Below are 23582 nucleotides of genomic sequence, written 5' to 3'. Positions count from 1 at the left end.
CCGGATCTCCCCGCTCTGCAGCTCCCCCTCCTCGGCTCTCCCAGTTCTGCAACCCCTGGTCCCCTGCCGGCTCTCCCCCCGCTGTGGTCCGGTCTGGGATCGGGCAGACTCTGGCGGCTGCTGTCCGGCTCCCCCGGACTGCTGACGCTGGGTCTCCTCTTGTGTGTGTATCCTGGCCTGCCTGCGTTCTGCTGGGGGAGGAGTCTGGTGTGCGCTGGAGAGCAGCACTACAATGGCCAGGCATGTGTATATGGCACTGTGCAATGGGCATGTGTATCTGGCACTGTGCGGGGGGGGGGGGGGGGCATGTGTGTCTGGCACTGTGTGGGGGGGGGGGGGCATGTGTATCCGGCACTGTGTGTGTGGGGGGGGGGCATGTGTATCTGGCACTGTGTGTGAGGGCATGTGTATCTGGCACTGTGTGGGGGGGGCATGTGTATCTGGCACTGTGTGGGGGGGGCATGTGTATCTGGCACTGTGTGGAGGGGCATGTGTATCTGGCACTGTGTGGAGGGGCATGTGTATCTGGCACTGTGTGGGGGGGGGGCATGTGTATCTGGCACTGTGTGGGGGGGCATATGTATCTGGCACTGTGTGGGAGGGCATATGTATCTGGCACTGTGTGGGGGGGGCATATGTATCTGGCACTGTGTGGGGGGGGCCATATGTATCTAGCACTGTGTGGGGGGCATATGTATCTGCCACTGTTTGAGGGGCATATGTATCTGGCACTGTGTGGGGGGGCATATGTACCTGGCACTGTGTGGGGGGGCATATGTACCTGGCACTATGTGGGGGGCATATGTATCTGGCACCGTGGGGTGCATATTATGTGTTTCTGGCACTGTGAATACATGTGTATCTGACAATGTGGGGGCATATAATGTGTATCTGGCACTGTGGGGGCATATAATGTCTATCTGGCACTGCTGGGGGCATATAATGTTTATTTGGCACTACTGGGGGCATATAATGTGTATCTGGCACTGTGGGGGGTGCATTTAATGTGTATCTGGAACTGTGGGGGGCATTTAATGTGTATCTGGCACTGTGGGGGGGGGCATTTAATGTGTATCTGGCACTGTGGGGGGCATTTAATGTGTATCTGGCACTGTGGGGGCATATAATGTGTATCTGGCACTGCACTGCTGGGGGCATATGTGTATCTGGCACTGCTGGCCCCCAGCATACACCCCCAGTAGTACCAAATGCACATTATATGCCCCATATAATGTGTATTTGGTACTACTGGGGGTGTATGTGTATTTGGCACTACTGGGGGTGTATGTGTATCTGGCACTGCACTACTGGGGTCATTATGTGTCTGACACTATACTGGAGACATTATGTTCAAGGAACACTACTGTGGGCGTTATGTGTAAGGCTGCTAATTGCGTGTGTAGAGGGGGTGTGAAAATATATTTATAGTTTTATTACTTTAAGACCATGCCCACTTTTCCAGGAGTGCGCGTGCATGGTGGGGGTGAGGGGGGCACTTTGATATTTTCTCGCTCAGGGTGCTAGTAAACCTGGAGCCAGCCCTGTACATAGGAGCCCTTACAAACTTTCACTTTGCGGCCTACAATATATCCAGTTACACCACTGGTCCTGCTCATTGTAATTTCGTATAAAATTAACTGGAAGGTCTTTATAATGTTACATAATATAAATTGCGGCACGGTAATGTGGCATAACAAAAAGTGGATGTATAGTGTGGCATAATATGAACCGGGGGTACTGTAATGTGGCACAATATGAACTGGGAACACAATGTCAATGTAAATTGAGGGTACTGGCAGACCTAAAATGTGACAATGTGAACTAGGGCACTATTATGGTTCATAAAATAAACTAGGGCACTACTTTGGGACATAAAAGTAACTAAGGCACTACTATGGTTTAGAAAATGAACTTGGGCACTATTATGGGGCATATATTTAACAACTGCTGTGGAAAGTTGTCTCCCTACAAGCATTGGGAGAGTGGCCCTTTCAAAATGTTGCTATGGGGCCCACAAGGTTCTGGCTACGCCCCTGGATGTCAGATATGTAGAACTCAGCTACACAGTTACACAGCTACTCCACACAGACGCAATATGTATTATCATTCATGTAGCTTCATACTAGTAAGGCAAGTATAAACCATGCACAATACAGGAAGTAATGCAGGCTTGGGCAGCAGTTGCAAGGGCGCAGCTACCATAGGTGCAGGCAGAGCGGGGCCCAGAGCTGAGAGGGGCCCACCTTCCCTGTCAGTTACATGTGTTATATACATTTTTCGCCATTGGGTGGTACGTAGAGGTCCTTTCAAACTTTTTCCTTTGGACCTGCAATAAAAATATCTCACCGTGTACACACATCAATATTACACAGCGGTATGTATATCCCTCTCCTGTGAATTTTTATTCAAGACAATGCAGAAAGCGTGCAGGAGACCGCTGCTGAATCAAATCAGGCTTCAAAATCCACTGCAGTGCAAACCCCAAATCCCAGGCAAGAACTCAATGCCTGCATGTTATGTTAATATAGTGAATGCACCATCTGTAAGCTTCCAATAACATTTCTGCCCATATAAGCAAACTGTATTGGGAAGAACTTGCATTGATCATTTACACTGCATGCTCCACGGTGGGAGTCCTATACAAATGTCAAAGCTTGGTTTAAGGACAAGACAGCAGCTGGTTTGCATAAAATAATAATATAATAATATGTCTATAAGCATTTACTCTCCTAAATCTGTTGATTGATTATTTTACCAAATTTTAAGAGACTCGGCCATCCTCCATGCAGATACCACCAAGCAGTGGAGGCGCACACTAACTGAGGCTCTCTATCAAGTAAAAGATCAGTTCCATCACCAGAGGTAAAATGCTGGTGTCTGATGTCCTGTTGTGAATGACTTGGATCAGGGCACTATCTAGGTCATTCAAGTAGAGTTGTGGGAGAGGCTGTCCCCCCATTCCTGCCAGATACTCCACCTACACATGGGATGACAAAAGAAGAAATGTTAAAGGGCTACTGTATAATTATATAAAATGCTAACTTTAAATAGCCAGATCCAATACAGAGCTGCTGACAAATACCTGTTCATGCAGTGATGTGTTGTTAGATATAGTAATACATGAAGAAAATGAATTAAGTGTGCTGGTTAGTTATAGCTTAGCTTACTCTGTTAATGCTTGGTGATGCTACGCAGATCATGTTTTATAACAGGTGTGTCAGGACTGGTTGTACACCAGTATAAATTAGCAGTGTGAGAGGTGATGCACATAATAAGATACAAATGTAGAGAACTAAGGGTGCCTGTGCGAAATAACTATGAATTTATGAAAAAGCAGCTGTTTGGCACGCTGGGGAAGATGTTTTAAGCCTGGAAAAGTGATAAAGTGGAAGGTGATAACGCACCAGGCAATCAGCTGCTGACTGCCAAGTTACAGGATGGATTTGAAAAATGACAGTTAGGAGCTGACTGGCTGGAGCATTATCACCTTCCACTGTATCACTTCTCCAGTCTTAATACATCTGCCCCTCTGTCTTCAGAATCAAAAAGATAATATGACCATAAACATCTTTGTTATAGATTTAGCAGCTGAAATTTCATTAGAGGCGTGTAAAGTGTAGATGTTCTCTTCCTATATATCAATTTTCTGTTGACATTTAAGTTTGCCGATAAAGAAACACTTTTAAAGTTGCAACAGCGGTCAATCGTACACTTCTCCTAATCGGCTCCTTCCTCTTAGTTGAGCCCCAGCAGCTACACTATGACACAGTTTTTCCCGTGGCTTCACGATTTTTGTAGGAAGCCCTGAAAATTGATGCTGCACCAGGGACTTGCAGTCAGGGGAGGCAGTGCCTCCCCTGTCTTTAATGATTACAATAATACAAAGAATATACTTATGATACTTTAGCCTTTGCATTATTTTGATCATTTTTTACCTACTAAAAACTGTTTTAAAAGTGTTTTAGAGGCACCGCTCTCGGTGCTTCCCGCTGTCAATGATACAGGGCCGGAAATGGGGTGCGGGGCCAAGCATAGGGCAGTCATAGCCCAAAAAAACAAAAAAAAAACCCCAAAAAAACAGAGGCAGCACCTCTATAAGTGCCGCTTTGACAGGGGTGTGCCGACAGCAAGCACATGCAAGCACGCCCCTGTCACCGAGTCTCATGTGATTGGGCAGTGGGCGCAGGGGTTAAAGTGGGCTGGAACAGGGCCCGGCGATAGGGGAGTACAAAGTTAAACCGTGGCGGGCCGCGAGTATCAGAGGGGCCCCTAGGTTCAGGGGCTCAAAAACCCTAAAAGTACATTTTAAATTGACCGTGCCAACAAACCGGTCGCAACATAAACCCCCTTCCCTCGTTGCTTCCACTTACTACCGTAACTTGGTCCGGTCCCGACTAGCAGTCCATGCTTCTTTGCTAAAAATGCTAATGAATGATGCTGCAACATCCTGACGCTGCGCTGCGGTGTCCCTTCCTTGCTTGTCTCTTCCGCTGCGGCCCGGACCACCTAAGATGAGGAGCAGGAAGAAATGCCACCCTCCCTTCAGGCAGCAGCAGCACCGCTGTCAGGCTCCGCTCGTTACACAGAGACCGTGGTAGTCCCTGAGGCAGCATTCTTAGCCTGCATTACGACGGGTGTGGTAAGTTAACATTGTATTTTTACTTTTTATTTTATTTTACATTGGAAACCTGGCTGTGATTACTTCCTGTTACAACCGAATGGTGGGGTCAGAGGTGAAATGATTGGGGGCACCAGGGAATGTCCTGCTGGGGATCAGGCTCCTGGCACCCTCACTACGCCCCAGCAGTCACCATTCCACTTCCAGCTGGGGTCTCTCCAGGTGTGACCTGGCAGCAGCTGGGAGAACCGAGCCCTGAGGTCAGGAGACTGCAGCTGGCAGAGGGGCCCTTCACCATCACTGACATTTTTCTGAGCACGGACTCAGAACTTGCTATTCAATATATATTCATTCTCTCTCTCTCTCTCTCTCTATATATATATATATATATATTTTATGTGTGGGTGCTGGGGTTGAGGGTATAACGCTGTACTGGGCTCCAAGACTTCTGGGAGCGGGTGGTATGTTCGCCCCATGGGGACCCTCCCACGCTGCTGCAATTATTGCCCTGATGTCTGGCTGGCTCCTAGCAGCAGTGTTTAACATGATGTTAACTGGACATACTGTAAATAACTACAAGTCCCTGCTGCAAGACTACTGGCAGCAGGGACTTGTAGTTCTTTATGTTCAGTTACCGCAAACAAGTGCAAGGAGGTAGAACTACACCCTCCAGGAGCAGGGTGATGACAGCGATCTTCTGCTGTGTGGATGAGCACTGATATACGCCTGTGTTGTGTGCTACCGGGTCTGTTGCCAGGGGAATTGGTATCCCACTCGCCAGGACAGTGTTGCTGTGTTTGCACTTTTTTTTTTTTAATAAAGTATTTTTATTCAGTAAAATGAAGAGTAAGGTACAGACATTGCAGACCAATAGCATATCACATACATCAGACATATCATAACTTCATATAAGATACAATTTAACATCAGTGGATTAACTGCTATGTCTATGAGGGAGTGAGCATGTATTTCGATTTTTCGGTCTATTATGATTCGCAATATCCGCAACCATTATGTACATCTCCATTACTTTTTATTAATTTTTGCCCTTAAGCTAACCAAGAAAAGAAACAAAAAACAGAACAAACATAACTAAAAACAAAGAATAGTAAGCACCTAGATAGAAGCGCATGAAGGAGCGATCATCTGATTCAGGAGCACAATAGTCATGTATATGCTTAGGCGAGCACACAGGGCTCCACTGCCTATCATCTTAAACGAATATCCTTAAGCTGTAAGTCATTTATGTGGTATCACTTCAGTTCACACTGTGATTAAGGGACTAGTTGGGAATGGGGAGAGTTCAGCCATGGAGACCAGACTCTTTCAAATTTGGCTGAAGCGTTTTGCTTCATATATATATATCTTTCTTTGAATATTGTATCGTTAATCAGGGTCTTGAGCGCAGATATTAAAGGGCCACTAGGGGCCATCCAGAGCCTCGCAATGCAAACCTTAGCCAAGGCACATACATTGCGAGCATAAAGACCCACCGAAACAGGCACAGAAGTAGAGCCCTCCATCCCCAAAATACAAAATCGCGGGATAAGCAGTCCGCCAGTCACTCCCGTATTCTCCAGGATTGACCTAACCCCCGACCAGAACATCCGCAACCTCGGGCAGTCCCACACTAGATGCCAGAATGTACCCACATCCACCCCACACTAAGGGCAGAGGCCAGTCCCCCCAGCCCCAAAAGTAGCCAGCCTAGTTGGAGTTATATAAATTCTATGTAGAATGAAAAATTGAATTTGCTGATACCTGAGAGACTTGGTAACTGTAGCAGGATATTCCAGAGCAAGGGTCCAGTCCTCCTCAGTTATTAGACCTATATCCTCCTCCCACTTCCCACGGAGATGTGTCAGAGGGTCCGCATGGAGTTTAGTTAGGAGATATCCATACGCAAGGGAGACCATCTTAGCCCGACCCAATGTAGCCACAAAGGTCTTGATGGGAAATGGGAGGATTCGTGGGGGGGACTCAGCAAATTGGGACCGGAGGGCATGACGAAGTTGAAGGTATCTGAAAAAGTAGGAGTTGGGTAAATCAAACTCATCTTTCAGCTGCTGAAAGGATTTGAATACACTATCTAGGTAGAGTTGGGATATAGAAACCACCGATCTAGGGGCCCATACCTCCCTCAAGTGCATGTAGTTCAGGAAGCCAGTCAGAGTACCAAAGGGGGGTATCTGGGTCCAGGTCGTCGTACCCCAAGAGAGCTCTCAGGGCCCGCCATATCTTTAAGGCCTGGAAAATAATAGGGGGGAGAAACCGAGCCATGTTCCCACTTAGCAGCACCTGCATAGGAGATAGGTGGGGGAAGTAGCAGCGAATAAACTCACAATGTCAAGAATCAGCGTCAGAATCCTGCGCCCATACACTAATATGAGTCAGCTGAGCAGCGTAGTAATATATCTGAAAATTAGGCAGAGCCAGGCCGCCGTCTGAACGCTGCCTGGTAAGGGTATTTAACTGTATTCTAGGGGGTAAATTTACTAAGCTCCCGATTTTGACCGAGATGCCGTTTTTTCATCAAAGTGTCATCTCGGTAATTTACTAAACACTAATCACGGCAGAGATGAGGGCATTCGTAATTTTTTGCAAGTCCAAGTAAAAAATTACGAATGAATACACCATCGGTCAAAACGCGGCTGTTTAAGTATGAATCTCGGTCATTTACTAAGAAGTGCAAAGCAAAAAAAAAAAAAAAGACAGCCGTGAAAAATTACAACTCGTAAAAAAGTGCTAAAAAAAAACAGACCTTATTTTTTTTCCCGTGATTAGATAGGCATGCACGGATCCATGAGATCCGTGCATGTATATCAGTGGGAAGGGGTGGGAAAGTGCTTATTTTTTAAAAAAAAATTGCGTGAGGTCCCCCCTCCTAAGCATAACCAGCCTCGGGCTCTTTGAGCCGATCCTGGTTGCAAAAATATGGGGGGAAAAATGACAGGGGTTCCCCCATATTTAAGCAACCAGCATCGGGCTCTGCACCTGGTCCTGGTCCCAAAAATACGGGGGACAAAAAGAGTAGGGGTCCCCCGTATTTTTAAAACCAGCACCGGGCTCCACTAGCTGGACAGATAATGCCACAGCCGGGGGTCACTTTTATATAGTGCCCTGCGGCCGTGGCATCAAAAATCCAACTAGTCACCCCTGGCCGGGGTACCCTGGGGGAGTGGGGACCCCTTCAATCAAGGGGTCCCCCCCCCCAGCCACCCAAGGGCCAGGGGTGAAGCCCGAGGCTGTCCCCCCCCATCCAATGGGCTGCGGATGGGGGGGCTGATAGCCTTTGTTGTAAAAGAAAAGATATTGTTTTTAGTAGCAGTACTACAAGTCCCAGCAAGCCTCCCCCGCATGCTGGTACTTGGAGAACCACAAGTACCAGCATGCGGCGGAAAAACTGGCCCGCTGGTACCTGTAGTACTACTACTAAAAAAATACCCAAAAAAAGACAAGACACACACACAGTGAAAGTATAATTTTATTACATACATACACACATACATACATACTTACCTTAAGTTCCCACGCAGGTCGGTCCTCTTCTCCAGTAGAATCCAAGGGGTACCTGTTGAAGAAATTATACTCACGAGATCCAGGGGTCCAGGCTCCTCGGGAAATCCAGGGGTAATCCACGTACTTGAAAAAAATAACAAAACGGTGTCCCGACCACGAACTGAAAGGGGACCCATGTTTGCACATGGGTCACCTTTCCACGAATGCCAGAAACCCACTCTGACTTCTGTCTAAGTGGGTTTCTTCAGCCAATCAGGGAGCGCCACGTTGTAGCACTCTCCTGATCAGCTGTGTGCTCCTGTCCTCACTGACAGGCAGCACACGGCAGTGTTACAATGTAGCGCCTATGCGCTACATTGTAACCAATGATGGGAACTTTCTGCCCTGCGGTTGACCTAAAGTGACGTCACCGCTGAGCAGAAAGTTCCCAGCATTGGTTACAATGTAGCGCATAGGCGCTACATTGTAACACTGCCGTGTGCTGCCTGTCAGTGAGGACAGGAGCACACAGCTGATCAGGAGAGTGCTACAACGTGGCGCTCCCTGATTGGCTGAAGAAACCCACTTAGACAGAAGTCAAAGTGGGTTTCTGGCATTCGTGGAAAGGTGACCCATGTGCAAACATGGGTCCCCTTTCAGTTCGTGGTCGGGACACCGTTTTGTTATTTTTTTCAAGTACGTGGATTACCCCTGGATTTCCCGAGGAGCCTGGACCCCTGGATCTCGTGAGTATAATTTCTTCAACAGGTACCCCTTGGATTCTACTGGAGAAGAGGACCGACCTGCGTGGGAACTTAAGGTAAGTATGTATGTATGTGTGTATGTATGTAATAAAATTATACTTTCACGGTGTGTGTGTCTTGTCTTTTTTTGGGTATTTTTTTAGTAGTAGTACTACAGGTACCAGCGGGCCAGTTTTTCCGCCGCATGCTGGTACTTGTGGTTCTCCAAGTACCAGCATGCGGGGGAGGCTTGCTGGGACTTGTAGTACTGCTACTAAAAACAATATCTTTTCTTTTACAACAAAGGCTATCAGCCCCCCCATCTGCAGCCCATTGGATGGGGGGGGGACAGCCTCGGGCTTCACCCCTGGCCCTTGGGTGGCTGGGGGGGGGGACCCCTTGATTGAAGGGGTCCCCACTCCCCCAGGGTACCCCGGCCAGGGGTGACTAGTTGGATTTTTGATGCCACGGCCGCAGGGCACTATATAAAAGTGACCCCCGGCTGTGGCATTATCTGTCCAGCTAGTGGAGCCCGGTGCTGGTTTTAAAAATACGGGGGACCCCTACTCTTTTTATCCCCCGTATTTTTGGGACCAGGACCAGGCGCAGAGCCCGATGCTGGTTGCTTAAATATGGGGGAACCCCTGTCATTTTTTTCCCCATATTTTTGCAACCAGGATCGGCTCAAAGAGCCCGAGGCTGGTTATGCTTAGGAGGGGGGACCCCACGCATTTTTTTTTATTATTTTACAGTGTTTAATTAAAAAAATAAAAAAAATAAACCCCAGCACGGATCACACAGATCCGGCCGAGATTGATTGTAAAAAAAGTCGGCAGTGTTTTGCTAATCACTGCCGTAAAAATATAAAAAAAAACACGAATGACATCGACATCGGAAGAAAAGAAAAACCCGAATACGACAGCTTAGTAAATTAGTCGTAATAAATTCAAAAAGTTGCAGTTTTACACTTTCGATGTCATTCGTGATTGAACTTTGACCTTTTTCGGAAAATTACGAATGTTAGTAAATTTACCCCTAGGTCTTTTGTTGGCCCATATCAGTGAGGATAAAACGCTATTCAATTTCCTAAAGAATATTGGGTAGATATATACCGGGGACTGGAAATTATATATAAAAGTTTGGGCAGTATGATCATTTTAATGAGATTGACCCTACCAGACACCGTCAATGGAAGCCTACACCAAGTTTTGGATTTGCTCATGACCCACTGCATGGTTGGGTCCAGGTTCAGAGGGATATAATCAGAAGGGTCATTAGTTATTTGGATTCCAAGGTATTTAAATTGTGTTGTCCAACATAATGGCAGGGAGATTTTGGGAACAGTAGGAGGGGGGCCTATGACTGGCATAATGTATGATTTAGACCAGTTAATTCTAGCATAAAGAGCTATTCTATCCTCACGTGAGCCCGTACAGATTCCTGTAATATCTGGGTGCGATCTTACCAAACAGGCCAAGGGCTTGATGGCAAAGGCGAACAGCGTGGGGGATAGGGGGCAGCCCTGTCTAGTACCACGGGACAATTGAAAGGATGGGGATACATAGCCGTTCACCAAGATCCTGGCACTCGGATGTTGGTACAGTAATTTAGTCCATCTGATAAAGTTGGGCCCGAAGCCCATACAAGCCATCACCTCCCATAAATAAGCCCATTCAATGCTGTCAAAGGCCTTGGCCGCGTCCAGCGAGACCACAGCCGAGTCAGAAGGGGAGTCATGTGGGAGTTGCAAAATGGTATATAGTCTACGCAGGTTAATAGATGTGGACTTCCCTGGCATGAAGCCAGTCTGGTCCGAGTGAACGAGGGAGGTGATTACTGTGTTAAGCCGTACTGCCAATATCTTTGCCAGGACCTTAGCGTCGGTGGGAATCAGGGAGATCGGCCTATAGGAGTCTGGAGACCCAGGGTCCTTACCGGGCTTTGGAATCACTATTATAATTGCCTCTGACATAGAGAGGGGAAGCTCGTTATTGGCAAATATTTCTAAGTATAGGGCATGGAGTCTGGGCCCAAAAAAATCGATATGATTCTTGTAGACCTCGGAGGGAATCCCGTCAGACCCCGGAGCCTTGCCACTAGGGGACATGCCAATGGCCGCAGTCACCTCCTCGAGCGTCAAGGGCGCCTCCAGCAGCTCACAGGCCCCAGAGGAAAGTGCGGGCAGCGCAATACCCCCCAGGTAATATGATAGATCTAGAGTAGAGCACGTCAATTGTGAGCTATATATCTCAGAGTAATAAGATTTGAATAATTGCGCAATGTCTGGCGTGGTGTCAACAAAGGAGCCATCCCCATCAGACATGTGGGTGATCGTAGACCCAGGACGATCATAATGTATCAGACGAGCCAGGAGTCCCCCCGTCCTATCAGCCTGCATATAAATATTAGTAGCTTTAAAAAGGAGGGAGCGTGAGTTTTTATCGGACAGGTGGGCCATCCAAGCCGACTGAGCCACTAGCCAGCGTACCTTCGTCGCTGGGGCACCATCTAGCAAATATTGGGCCTCTAGTTCCCTGGCGTCGCTTTCAAGGGCCTGTTCTTTCTCCCTTGAGGACATTTTGTGAGCCGCTATGCGTCTAATATAGGAACCTCTCAAAAACGCCTTAAATGAATCCCAAACTATCGTACCCGGGGCTGACCCTACATTATCGTTAAAGTACCCCCCCCACTGAGTCTCCAGGTCACTGCAGTCACCTAGTTGGGTCAGCCAAGAGGGGTGCAGCTTCCAATAAGAGTGCCCCTTCTGACTTTCCACAGCAAGAGTCATCAACAGAGGGGAGTGATCAGAGACACCTCGAGCCTCATAGTGGATGTCAATGATCCCAGGGACAAGGGCAGGGGACACCAGCATCAGGTCAATCCTGGAGAAGGAGCCATGAGTACTGGAAAAACAGGAGAACAGACGGGCCGCAGGGTGACGGAGTCTCCACGCATCCACCCACTGCAGACTACTCAAAAAATCAGCAAACTTGGTAGGACCGCCACCCGCCAGCGCAACCCTCGGGGAGTGCCATCGGTCCAAAGATAAATCTAGGATGTTATTAAAATCGCCCAAGCAAATCACTGGGGTGGTAGGAGAAGGAGCAATGAAAGAAGCAGCCTGCTGCAGCACAGCATATGAGAAAGGAGGGGGGACATACACCGCCAAAATGTAATAGGGCTGGGAACTCACCTACACTCCATAAATACAAATCTTCCATACGGGTCAGTTTTAATCGATAACAACTCAAATTGCACTGACTTTTTAATCAGAACCGAGACACCCCTAGAAAAGGAGGAGTGAGAGGCATGGTAAGCCCATCCCACCCAGGCCCGTCGTAAGGACAGTAACCTATGTCCCTCCAAGTGGGTCTCACTTAGGCATGCAATATCCGGGTCATATTTTTTAATCATATTCAGAACCAAGGATCGTTTGATTTTGTTATTCAGACCTCGGACATTCCATGCCAGAAATTTTAGGTTAATCATGACCCCATGTAAGCTCTATGTACCACCCGGATAGACATCTCCCAAAATACATCTTGAGATTCAGCATTATTAACACCAGCAACACATGACGTATATGAGCCCCGCGTTGTAAGCCATTGCATCTGAAATATTAAACATCCTTGCTTCAGAAAATACTTAAATAAGAAAAATAACAAACTAAAGAAAGAAAACCGAAAACAGCAAAAGGAGGCGCAACTAGCAGCTTCCCAACTAACCGTTCCCTCCCCGTACACCACCCCAAACTTCGGCATACTTATATCCCGAACAATCAACCCAAACTACCAAGCGTTAAGAATGCCTAGATTCTCAACTGAACCTCTAGCCCTCTCTAACCAACACCACTTGGACGTAAAAGTCTTGAGCCACCAATGCAAAGGAGGGGGGCTCCCCGATCTGCGATCGTTCCCTCCGGCAGACCAGGCCCCAGGCTCTTCAACGCAGGAGGTCAGTTCGGAGCCAGTTGCCGAGCACCCGGCGCAAATCTGTCCAGCCATTGGGCCGCCTCTCTAGGGGAATTAAAAAACTTGGTCTCCCCATCCGCCACAACCCGGAGCCTTGAAGGAAACAGCATGGAGTATGAAATGTTGAGGTCTCGCAGACGCCGTTTAATGGGCATAAACTGGGCTCGGCCCTTCTGGACGTCTGCGGCAAAGTCCGGGAAGGCCGACACCTTCACTCCATTGCGGACCAACGGCCCCTTCGTGCGACCTAAGCGGAGAACCGAGTCCCGGTCCTTATAGTGCAGGAATTTAGCGATGAAGGTGCGAGGAGGGGCACCAGGAGGTAGCGGTCGAGACGGTATCCTATGTGCTCGCTCCACCGTGAATTGGGCCGTAAAGGACTCAGCGCCATACATCTCCTTAAGCCAGGATTCGAGGAAGTCCTCTGGCTGCGAACCCTCTTCTCTTTCAGGGAGGCCTACAAATCTTACATTATTTCTGCGCAGCCGTCCCTCCATGTCTAAAAGCTTGGTCTGGAGGGAGGAAACCTGCTGGGTCACCGTGGATACGGACTGCTTTAGGGGGCCACACATATCTTCCAGGTTGGAGACCCGTGTCTCCGCCTCACCCACTCTCTCTCGGATACGTTGAACATCTTGTCGGAGCAAGGAGAGATCGCACTGCACCTTCTCCATCTTATAGGAGAAACGTTGTTCACTGCCAGCTATAGCCTCCAGCACTTGTTGAATAGACGGCGCCTCCGCTGCCTCCAGGGAGTCGACAGCAGACTCAGGAGGGGAGGTCAAGTGTGTTGGAGAGGCTCCATGAGAAGGTGCCGATGTTACCTTGAGATTGGATTGTCTGGCAAATCTTTCTAGTTTGGCCGCGGCCGCACTCTGGCCGCCCTTAACCATATTGGACAGGAGCAGTCACACTCACCCCAAGTTAGGGTTGCAGTATAGAAGTGTAATTAGATGGCGGCTGCAGCAAGGTTGTGTATAATTAGTGGCAAGAACCAGCCGTGCCCGGTCTGTAGGTCAAAATATCAATGGATAGGAAGCACAGGCTCGTGTAAAAGTAACAGTACGGACGGGAATATCCTGTAGTAAATTCCGGGAGGCAAAAGTAGGATATTGGTGTGCAGTACACTGTAGGATATTAGTGCAGTACAGCAGTGTAGTCAGTTCCAATCTATATGCAACTCCTGTGTGGTAGAATGGAAAAGCTGTGTATTGGAAATAGCTGACTTTGTCTCCAATCCCAGGTGAATTTTAGCATAATTATTAAGAAATTAAGAATGGGAGAGAGCAACATGCAGTAGTGACCCAGTATGCAGAGACAGTTCACAGGGCACATGAGAATCCCCTTCAATGAATGTAGCCTTTCCAAGCATGGATAACAGCCCAGAGCAGTGGGGTCGTCTGTATAAGCTTCTCCCAAAATGGCCACAGTGCCCCTTCCCCTTCCCTAGGAGTACCTGTTTCTTCTTCGGGTATCAGGGCTCCGGGGCTCCGGGCCGCAGCCTGTCGGGGAGAGGAGAGGCAGCTTCCACCTCCCAGTCGTCCCGGGTGCTTGTCGGCAGCGGCAGCCCGCTGCTCGAGCTCCGTGTGTCACGCGGCCGAGGGCGCCGAAATTGAGGCCGGGGATCCGGAGGAGGCACAGGCCGCAGGGCCGGAAGTCCGCCGTCGCCGCCTCACGAGTCCCGGAGACTGCGGAGGAGGGTGCCCGCCAGTGCCCTGCAGTATGAGGGAGGTAATCAGCCTGGGTAGGGACACCAGAGGGGGTCAGGATGGATGAGAGGATTATTATAGCCGGGGAGCTCCCAAGATCCGCAACCTACTCCTTAGCTGCCGTGGCCACGCCCCCCTCTGTGTTTGCACTTTGCAGCATTGTCATCGATGTGGGCTGGGACATGCAGAAATGAGCAACCTGGGGAAAGAGTTGGTTCTGTGCTCCCACACAGCACACACTGAGTCACAAATACTTTTTTCAAATACTGAGGGGAACTGCTGCAGGAGGGTCACAGGAGCAAGGAGCTACTGCTGTGACACGGGCAGGGAGCTGCAGGAGGGACACAAGGGCATGGATCTTCTGCGAGGACACAGGGGTAGGGAGATACTGGTGGGATGCAGGGCACTTCAGCTGGCCACACACAGGCTGAAGCCCTGAGCAACAATATTAGTCCTGCATGCAGTTAGGAAAATTGAACCAAATAAGGTTAGGTGAATAAGGGGCACTACTATGTGATATAATGTGTATAAAGGGGATTAACATGTTATGTAATGTGAACACAGGAAACTACTATGTGGTGTAATATGAATAACATTGTGCTACTATGTGGCATAATTTTAATTGGGGTTACTATTGTGTGACCATGCCCATTAAGTGTAAAACACATTCCTTTTTTTTCGCAGCGCGCCTTTGGTGCGCACTGTTCCTTTACAGGGTATGGGATGTAGGGCACTAATTTATAGTTTGCAGAGGGGCACCGAACACCCTAGCATCAGCCCTGGTTAGGAGACAGGGCAGGGTGGTGGTGGCATCGAGGGAGACAGGGCAGGGTGGTGGTGGCGTCGAGGGAGACAGGGCAGGGTGGTGGTGGCGTCGAGGGAGACAGGGCAGGGTGGTGGTGGCGTCGAGGGAGACAGGGCAGGGTGGTGGTGGCATCAAGGGAGACAGGGCAGGGTGGTGGTGGCGTCGAGGGAGACAGGGCAGGGTGGTGGTGGCGTCGAGGGAGACAGGGCAGGGTGGTGGTGGCGTCGAGGGAGACAGGGCAGGGTGGCGGCGTCGAGGGAGACAGGGCAGGGTGGCGGCTCGGCAGTGGTAGGGGTCATTGGCTGGACTCGGTGGACATTATGGCTGCAGTGCCTCACCAGCTACTGACCTCACCGCACGCCACTGTGCTGCAATACAGCCTATGAGGGGCTTGCAACCTCTTATTGGTCTTTCTGCTTACACCCATTTTATAATGCACACTATACTACCGAAGCCAACCAAAAATAGTTTCAGCATGCAGTTCTCTCCAGGAAGGAGCAGGTCAGTGATATGCTCATTAACCACGTTACATACTAATTATCATCATATAATTGAACATTGATGTTGCTGACTGATATTACAAACATACCACATATGTAGAAAAAAATCCATAATAAATGCTAGTATGATTCTCTATCAAGGCATTCTCTATCCTTTAACAATAGGATGTATTGGAAATGTGGTGTGGACTATGGCATTAATCAGTTCAATGCAATCACTACTAGGAACCCCACTTTGAGGCCTGGCACAGAGAAGAAGTGTGTAACCTAACAATTCCCAAACTAATACAGTAAGCATTATACCTGTAATGTATTAGACTCTTACTCACGTCAGGGCTGTCTTTTCATATGGGCTCAATGGGCTCTTGCCCAAGGGCCCCAGGAGTATAAGGGCCCAAGGCTGATAGCTGAGGGTCTGCTCTTTCCAGGGATACCAGATTTTTGAAAATCGGACCTGGGGAACTGGAGATATCTGACTTGAAAGCAGTGGTCCCCATCCAAGCCTGTTAATTGCTATTCCCAGCCAGATATCTCAGGTTTTGTCTGACTTAGAATTTTTCCGAGAGTATACTCCAAAAGCTGGGACTCTCCCCTTTTGGTGGACACTGTCAGTTTGTCTTTACTATGCCCAGAACCAGAGATATCAGCCTTCCAGCAGCCAGTCCCTGCTCTAGCTCCACATGCCTGGAATGCAGTTTTAGATTTTCATTGGTGAATTTCTCTGGCTCCTGAACTCTGATCCCCAAATCCCCAGTACCTCCTGACAGGTGTCCCCAGTACCTCCTGAAAGGTGTCCCCAGTACCTCCTGAAGGTGTCCCCAGTACCTCCTGAAGGTGGGACTCTCCCAATGTTTTATCCCATTCAAAGCTAAGAAATATATTTTCAGGAACTTGAGATATTGTCAGTCAAGCAAGCTGCCCTCCCACCAGAAAATGATGATGCCCCTTCTACAGTTCAGTGTTCTCCCTCCCACCCCATCTCCCACCATCTGTGCAGTAAAGGAGTAATTAGGAGAAATTACTGCTCCAGGTCCTGCATGCTGAGCGAAAGATAGAACACCCCCTACTGCCCACGGGACATTAAAGCAGCCGCTGATAGAACCCCCTACCACTGGAGGATGTGTAGGGGGCCCAGTGCATTGCTGTGCCCAGGGGCCTACACTGCTGTTAAGATGGCTCTGACTCACGTTGTCCCTAACTGTACAAGCACTTGCTACGTTTTAAAAGATCACCATCAGATAACCGATTTGTACAATTTCCAAGTAAATGACTTGCTTTTTCAGCTATGCCTTTTGTATCATCAGGCTAAGCTACTTATTTATGGGAATTTTTTTTTTTTCTACAGACATGGGTTTTGTATGTTTATACATGTGAATTAAGTATATTTGTATATTCTTTTCTACCTCTCGGCAGCAATACGTTTGTAAACATGGTGTTCACTGTGGGCCATATAAAGAGTTAACAATGTTTTTGTCATTTAAAAATGATGTGGCCTAATAAGAATGATTAATTGGAATTTCTAAACATCTTCCTGAGAATATGTAAATGACAAACATTAGGAAATGTCAGTTACCATGTCAATATCCATGTACACCCAGTGTCTTATCTTGTTCACTCCACAGTTTTTCAAAGTTTTAATATGCGGACCTAAGGCAGCTCCACAAGCCGTAGCCATTTTTTTTTTTAGCAAACTGAAAGTGAGCGGTTGCAGTGGCTGGTTCACAATCTCGAAGAAGATAAAACACCTTATAGATTCAAATGAGAACTTTATCATCACTGATCTCTCTTAGGCCCAACCTTTCATCTCTTTAAAACACATGGCGGGTTTCCCAGAATCCTGCATGCTATTACATTTGGGTCCTAAGCTGGGTACACACTAGGCTCATGGATAGTGCATACACATTTATTGATCATTGTTGTGTTGTGCCTGACATCACAACTGGGCAGGCATTTACATTGTGCTGTCAGCCACCTGCGGCCTCTGCAACATAAGGGCAGGTCAGCAAAGTGCTTAAAACACTTACATTCTTACCAGCAAGAAACCACAATGTTTTTCTACAGCAAGGACACAATCACTAGGTATATAATGAATCTGAATGGAGAACACAAGGGCAGATGTATTAACCTGGAGAAGGCATAAGGAAGTGATAAACCAGTGATATGTGCAAGGTGATAAAAGCACCAGCCAATCAGCTCCAATATGTAAATTAACAGTTAGGATCTGATTGGCTGGTGCGTTTATCACCTTGCACATATCACTGGTTTATCACTTCCTTATGCCTTCTCCAGGTTAATACATCTGCCCCACAGTTCCCAATTCACCTTCATGATATGCTGAGTGTATCATTTCTTCAGAACACCATAGTTTTCTGGTCAGAAATGAAAGGGGAGCATGTATGCCCTTGCCTATAGGCATATATGAGGAAGCTGACCAACAGATATTACCGAGGGTCTTTAATAACTTCACAGTCGCAAATTATAACTGGCATTTGGTTAGTAATTCATACAGATATGTAATTTTAGCCTAGGTATACAAAACTCTGCCAAGTGTATTACAGAGCACTAAAATGACCTGATACAATTACGTACAGCAGACTGGTGAGCAGATCACAGCGCCTTCCTCCATTACACCATTAGAAGGGATACAGCCTGTAAGACAGATGACTGGAAGAGTCTTACCTCTGTACATTTCACTGTTTATTCAAAATCAGTTTCCTGACAAATCCTTTCACTTGGAATTCCTTCCATCAATAGGGCTTATGATCCTACAAAACAAATACTCAACAATCACCAAATAGCAGGCAATGAAAAAGCCACCAGTACTCAGACATTGGGCCTAATTCAGACCTGATCGCTAGGTCTGCGATCAGATAGCCGCCACCCATAGATAGTAAAAACCCGCCCCATGCAAGTGTGCGAATGCATGCTTACGCCGGGTGAAAACTTCGCCAGACAGCAGACATCTGCAACTTCGTTCGCAACTCACTCACCATCGAATGATATTTCCAGTCTGTACATAGCCCGGGACTTACTCCTACAGTGCAGTACAAACAGGCTGATGGGGGCCGGAGCGGACATCACACAACCTCCCAGAAAAAAGCCAGTTACCACCCCCAAACGTCCGCTTCCTGTCAATCAGCCTGCGTACGTCTAGCGATCTAAATAATTATTTTGGAGTTTGGCCTTCCGCCTGCGCATTGCGATCCATAAGCGTGCGCAGTTGTTCGATAATCGCCCGTAATGCAAAATCACACAACAGCAACAGAGCCGGATGGGCCCCCCGGCTGGAGCTGCTGCTCAGTGTCCAGAGACGATTCTTCCCATCTCCAGGCTCCACGAACAGCAGCAGTGACAGATGCTGCTGCCAGCGGAGCCTCATGAGTAGAATCCTCCCCAATGCCTGCAGGAGTGCACCCGTGTCTGTACGGTAGCACCTTCATCCCATTCGCCGAAAGTACCGTCCTACTCACTGTCTACACTCCGGTGGCAGCGGCAGCGACAAGTAGACAATGCTGCTGAAGCGCAAAGAGGTTGAAGCTGCCTCTATGTCTATGCTGCGACACGCCATTCAGTTCAGTGAGTTAATTATGTAAATTCATTAAATAGATTTTATATGGTGAGGGTGAGATAAGTTCATTAAATATAAAAAGGGTGAGGGAAGGATAGTTAAATATATAACAAACGGGATAGAGGGATGGGTAATTAAATGTATAAGGGGCTTTGGGGAGGGAGATGATTAAATATTTTATATGAGTGGTGAAAAGACCATTAAATATAATGTATAAGTGGTGGAGGGTCATTAAATACAGTATATTATACAAGGGATGGCGGTGATGAGTTGCGGGGGGTACAGAGAACGTGAGGCGGTACTTATGCCATTGTAAGGCCGCTTTGTTCAGTTGCCAGTAGTGCTGCACATTTGCATTGCATATTGATTGCTTTCTGCGGGCACCCGGTGCTATTGGATATTATACTGGGAGAGCCGGACCATGATGCTGTTCCCTAACCTCCCACCCCATCCCAGCAGCCTATCCCTAACTTCCCACAGCCAAACCCTAACCCTCCTTTCCCGCAACCTAACCCTAACCTACCCCTGAGACTTACATTCAGGATGTCGGCTGTTGGGATTCCAACGTCTGTATTCTGACAGGTGCTGATATGAGGGAGAGGGCCCCCCTGTATTAAGTGCCCTAGGCCCCCCGAAGGCTTAATCTGGCCCTGAACAGCGATCAGGTCTGAATTAGGCCCATTGTTATCAGGGGAGAGAATTTGCTGCACCATAAAAGCAGAATATGGCAACAGCTGTGTACAAAGAATGGCAAAGAACAAAGAGATAGAGAAGACTCTACCAAAGGGCCTTTAAATTGACCCCATAATAGCTATGAAGAGAGGGTGTTACATACCTCCCAACTGTCCCGATTTTCGCGGGACAGTCCCGTTTTTTGGGGACTGTCCCGCTGTCCCACCCGTGGGGGTCCCGCGGTGGGGGGGTCAGTTGGGAGGCTCTGTCAATCGCTGCTCTGCTCAGCATGCGCACAGCGTCTATTCAGTGGAGTCAGAGGGAGAGGGAGCACGCCAGCGGCTCACAGAGCGCTGGGCATGCCCCCTCAGTGACGAAACGGGGGCGTGGCTCGCGAGCGTGGGTCCTCCCGTGAAGCCACACCCCCTTTCATAGGCCACACCCCCTTTTCGGGAGCTTCGCCGGGCTAGTGTCCCGCTTCACAAAGAAACAAAGTTGGGAGGTATGGTGTTAGACATACAATATGCTGTACATTAGATATTATACCAGTAAAACATAATAGATTTACTGGAATGGAGACTGGAAATTATAAAAGTCATAAAGCATATACAGGTTGAGTATCCCTTATCCAAAATGCTTGGGACCAGAGGTATTTTGGATATCGGATTTTTCCGTATTTTGGAATAATTGCATACCATAATGAGATATCATGGCAATGGGACCTAAATCTAAGCACAGAATGCATTTATGTTTCATATACACCTTATACACACAGCCTGAAGGTCATTTTAGCCAATATTTTTTATAACTTTGTGCATTAAACAAAGTGTGTCTACATTCACACAATTCATTTATGTTTCATATACACCTTATATACAAAGTCTGAAGGTCATTTAATACAATATTTTTAATAACTGTGTGTATTAAACAAAGTTTGTGTACATTGAGCCATCAGAAAACAAAAGTTTCACTATCTCACTCTCGCTCAGAAAAGTCCGTATTTCAGAATATTCCGTATTTCGGATATTTGGATATGGGATACTCAACCTGTACAAAAAAGGTATTATAGGTTTATATTTTACTCAGACAAATAGGGATAACATGACCCAATAAGAATCTGCTGTGATCCCTTGTGGATTGTTTTCAGATGGATGAAAATCTTGACTTTTAGTTATGAAAGCAAAAACATTCTGAAATGACTTTAAAATAATAAAAAGTTTTTTTTTATTGAGTTACTTCAAAGCAACGTTTGTATTTGTTGTAACACTAGTAGCCAATCATAAAAGTAGAATGATCACATTTCCAGTTGTGTAATGGTGTAAGACAGGGCTACATGTGACAAGGACAGCGCCATAATGTGCTGAGGAGCAGTATGGCAGCAAGTGGGAATTTATTTAGATAAATAGTATAAGGAATCGCTACCTGTTATGTGCTAGGCAATGTTGTGTAAGAAACTCTTGGTGTTATATTTACTAAAGTGCAGGTTTATAGAAGTGGAGATGTTGCCCATAGCATCCAATCAGATTTTACTTATTTATCTAGCACCTTCTAAAAGATAATAGCTAAAATTTGGTTGCTATGGGCAACATCTCCACTTCTCTAAACCTGCACTTTAGTAAATATACCCCTTGTAGTCAAAAGCAATGCTACAGAACAAAACATCCAGTCCTGGCCTGTCTGGTGGGGACTGTGAGGTAATGCTGTGATGTCATAATGGTGGCAGCCAATGGTGGCAGCCTAGAGCAAGGCTGTGCTGTATCACTCATACACCTCCCGAGCTTTAGCAATGCATAGATCACCAACCAAAAGAGATACTCACATAAGGTTAGTGACTGTACAGATATAAGGGCAGATTAGTGTGATGCGACGGCAGACTTGGGAAGTGACTATTGTATTATATGACCTATTACCTTGAGGACAGGACAGTACTGGATAAAAACAAGATCTCACACCTACTGGGGCAGTACCATACTCAGCAGCTACTAGGGCTGCATCTGGGATCTCTGTTTGGAAATGTTAGGAGAATATGTCTGGATGGCACAATATGTCCCTTATCTGAGACATCTGTTTCGAGATGTTTCATGAGCTCTGGATGGCATTATGTCCCATTATGCCCCGCCTCCTAAGTCCCAGTATGCGGACTGTTCCAGTTTTTTTAATGTGCAGAGGTGTGATAGATGTATATTGTGCTTTAGCCATTACTTTTGTTTTTCAAAAAGTCAGAAAGCATATTAAAAAAGGTTAAAAAAATAGGTTATATTTTACTCCGAAAAATAGGGATACCATGATCCAATAAGAATTTGCTGTGTTCCCTTGCGGATTATTTTCGGATGGATGAAAATTTTGACTTATTTATGAAAGCAAAAACATTCTGAAATGACTTTAAAATAATAAAAAGTTTTTTTGTTTTTTTTTTGTTTCTCCGGAGCAACGTTTTTATTTGTTGTAACACTTGTAGCCAATCATAAAAGTAGAATTATCACAGCAGCCCAACGTATTACTGGAGAGAAGTGTATCAATAATGTAATGGGCAGTGACATTTCCAGTTGTGTAATGGTGTAAGACAGGGCTACATGTGACAAGGGCAGTGCCATAATGTGGTGAGGAGGAGTATGGCAGCAAGTGGGAATTTAGATACTAATCATTAAATAGTATAAGGAATCGCTCCCTGTTATGTGCTAGGCAATGTTGTGCAGGAAACTCTTTGGTGTATATTTACTAAAGTGCAGGTTTACAGAAGTGGAGATGTTGCCCATAACAACCAATCATATTTTACTTATTTATTTAGCACCTTCTAAAAGATAATAGCTAAAATTTGATTGGTTGCTATGGGCAACATCTCCACTTCCATAAACCCTCACTTTAGTAAATATACTCCCCTGAGTCAAAAGCAATGCTACAGAAGACAAAACATCCAAGTAATTTGTTTAACTTACCTCATTATGTCGCTTTGACAGTATCTTTATGTAGCTTTTTTCCCATCTCCATGTGGTATTATATACTGGTAATTTCTAAGGTACTAAGAAAACACAATAAAAAAACAAAAAAAACCCACATTGTGTTAGTACACTAAATAGGTCACTGTCATAATGGCACTTATATAAACATCAATGTAGAGTAAAAGTATGCCCAAAAAATGTAAATACATTTACTTACTGATAACAAGTTAATGATAGTGTGTCCTATCTCCCCAAATACAGATTTTCGATATCTGTGGCTTGTTGTAGGACAAGGATATACTGGAGGAATCAAAGAGAGAGAGAATAAAAACATAGTATAGCCAGGGATGGCAACAGACATCTTGGGGCCCCATACACTAATATCTATGGGGGCCCCTCACCCCCTCGATGTGTACTAATATATATATATATATATATATATATATAGCTATATCTCGATAATCCGGCATGCTTGTTTCGACACAGTGCCAGATTACCAGTTTTGCCGGACTATCAGTATTATCGTCGGTGGTGGCATCAGATGCATCCGGACTTCCCT

At 46.7% G+C, this 23582-nt stretch overlaps 1 long non-coding RNA gene across 1 annotated transcript; it reads right to left on the bottom strand.

The window, feature by feature from the left end:
- Positions 1-18527: 18527 nt before the first annotated feature.
- Positions 18528-23325, bottom strand: LOC134970044 (uncharacterized). Its single transcript, XR_010189630.1, has 3 exons — positions 23241-23325; positions 23021-23103; positions 18528-18609 (listed from the first exon to the last, which is right to left on the bottom strand). It is a non-coding gene; the product is annotated as an uncharacterized LOC134970044 (long non-coding RNA).
- Between the last annotated feature and the right edge of the window lie 257 nt (positions 23326-23582).

Source organism: Pseudophryne corroboree, chromosome 11, assembly GCF_028390025.1.
Source record: "Pseudophryne corroboree isolate aPseCor3 chromosome 11, aPseCor3.hap2, whole genome shotgun sequence".
Classification (NCBI taxonomy): Eukaryota; Metazoa; Chordata; class Amphibia; order Anura; family Myobatrachidae; genus Pseudophryne; species Pseudophryne corroboree.
The sequence above is the reverse complement of the archived record's forward strand: the minus strand, read 5'-3'. Positions and strand labels throughout refer to the sequence as shown.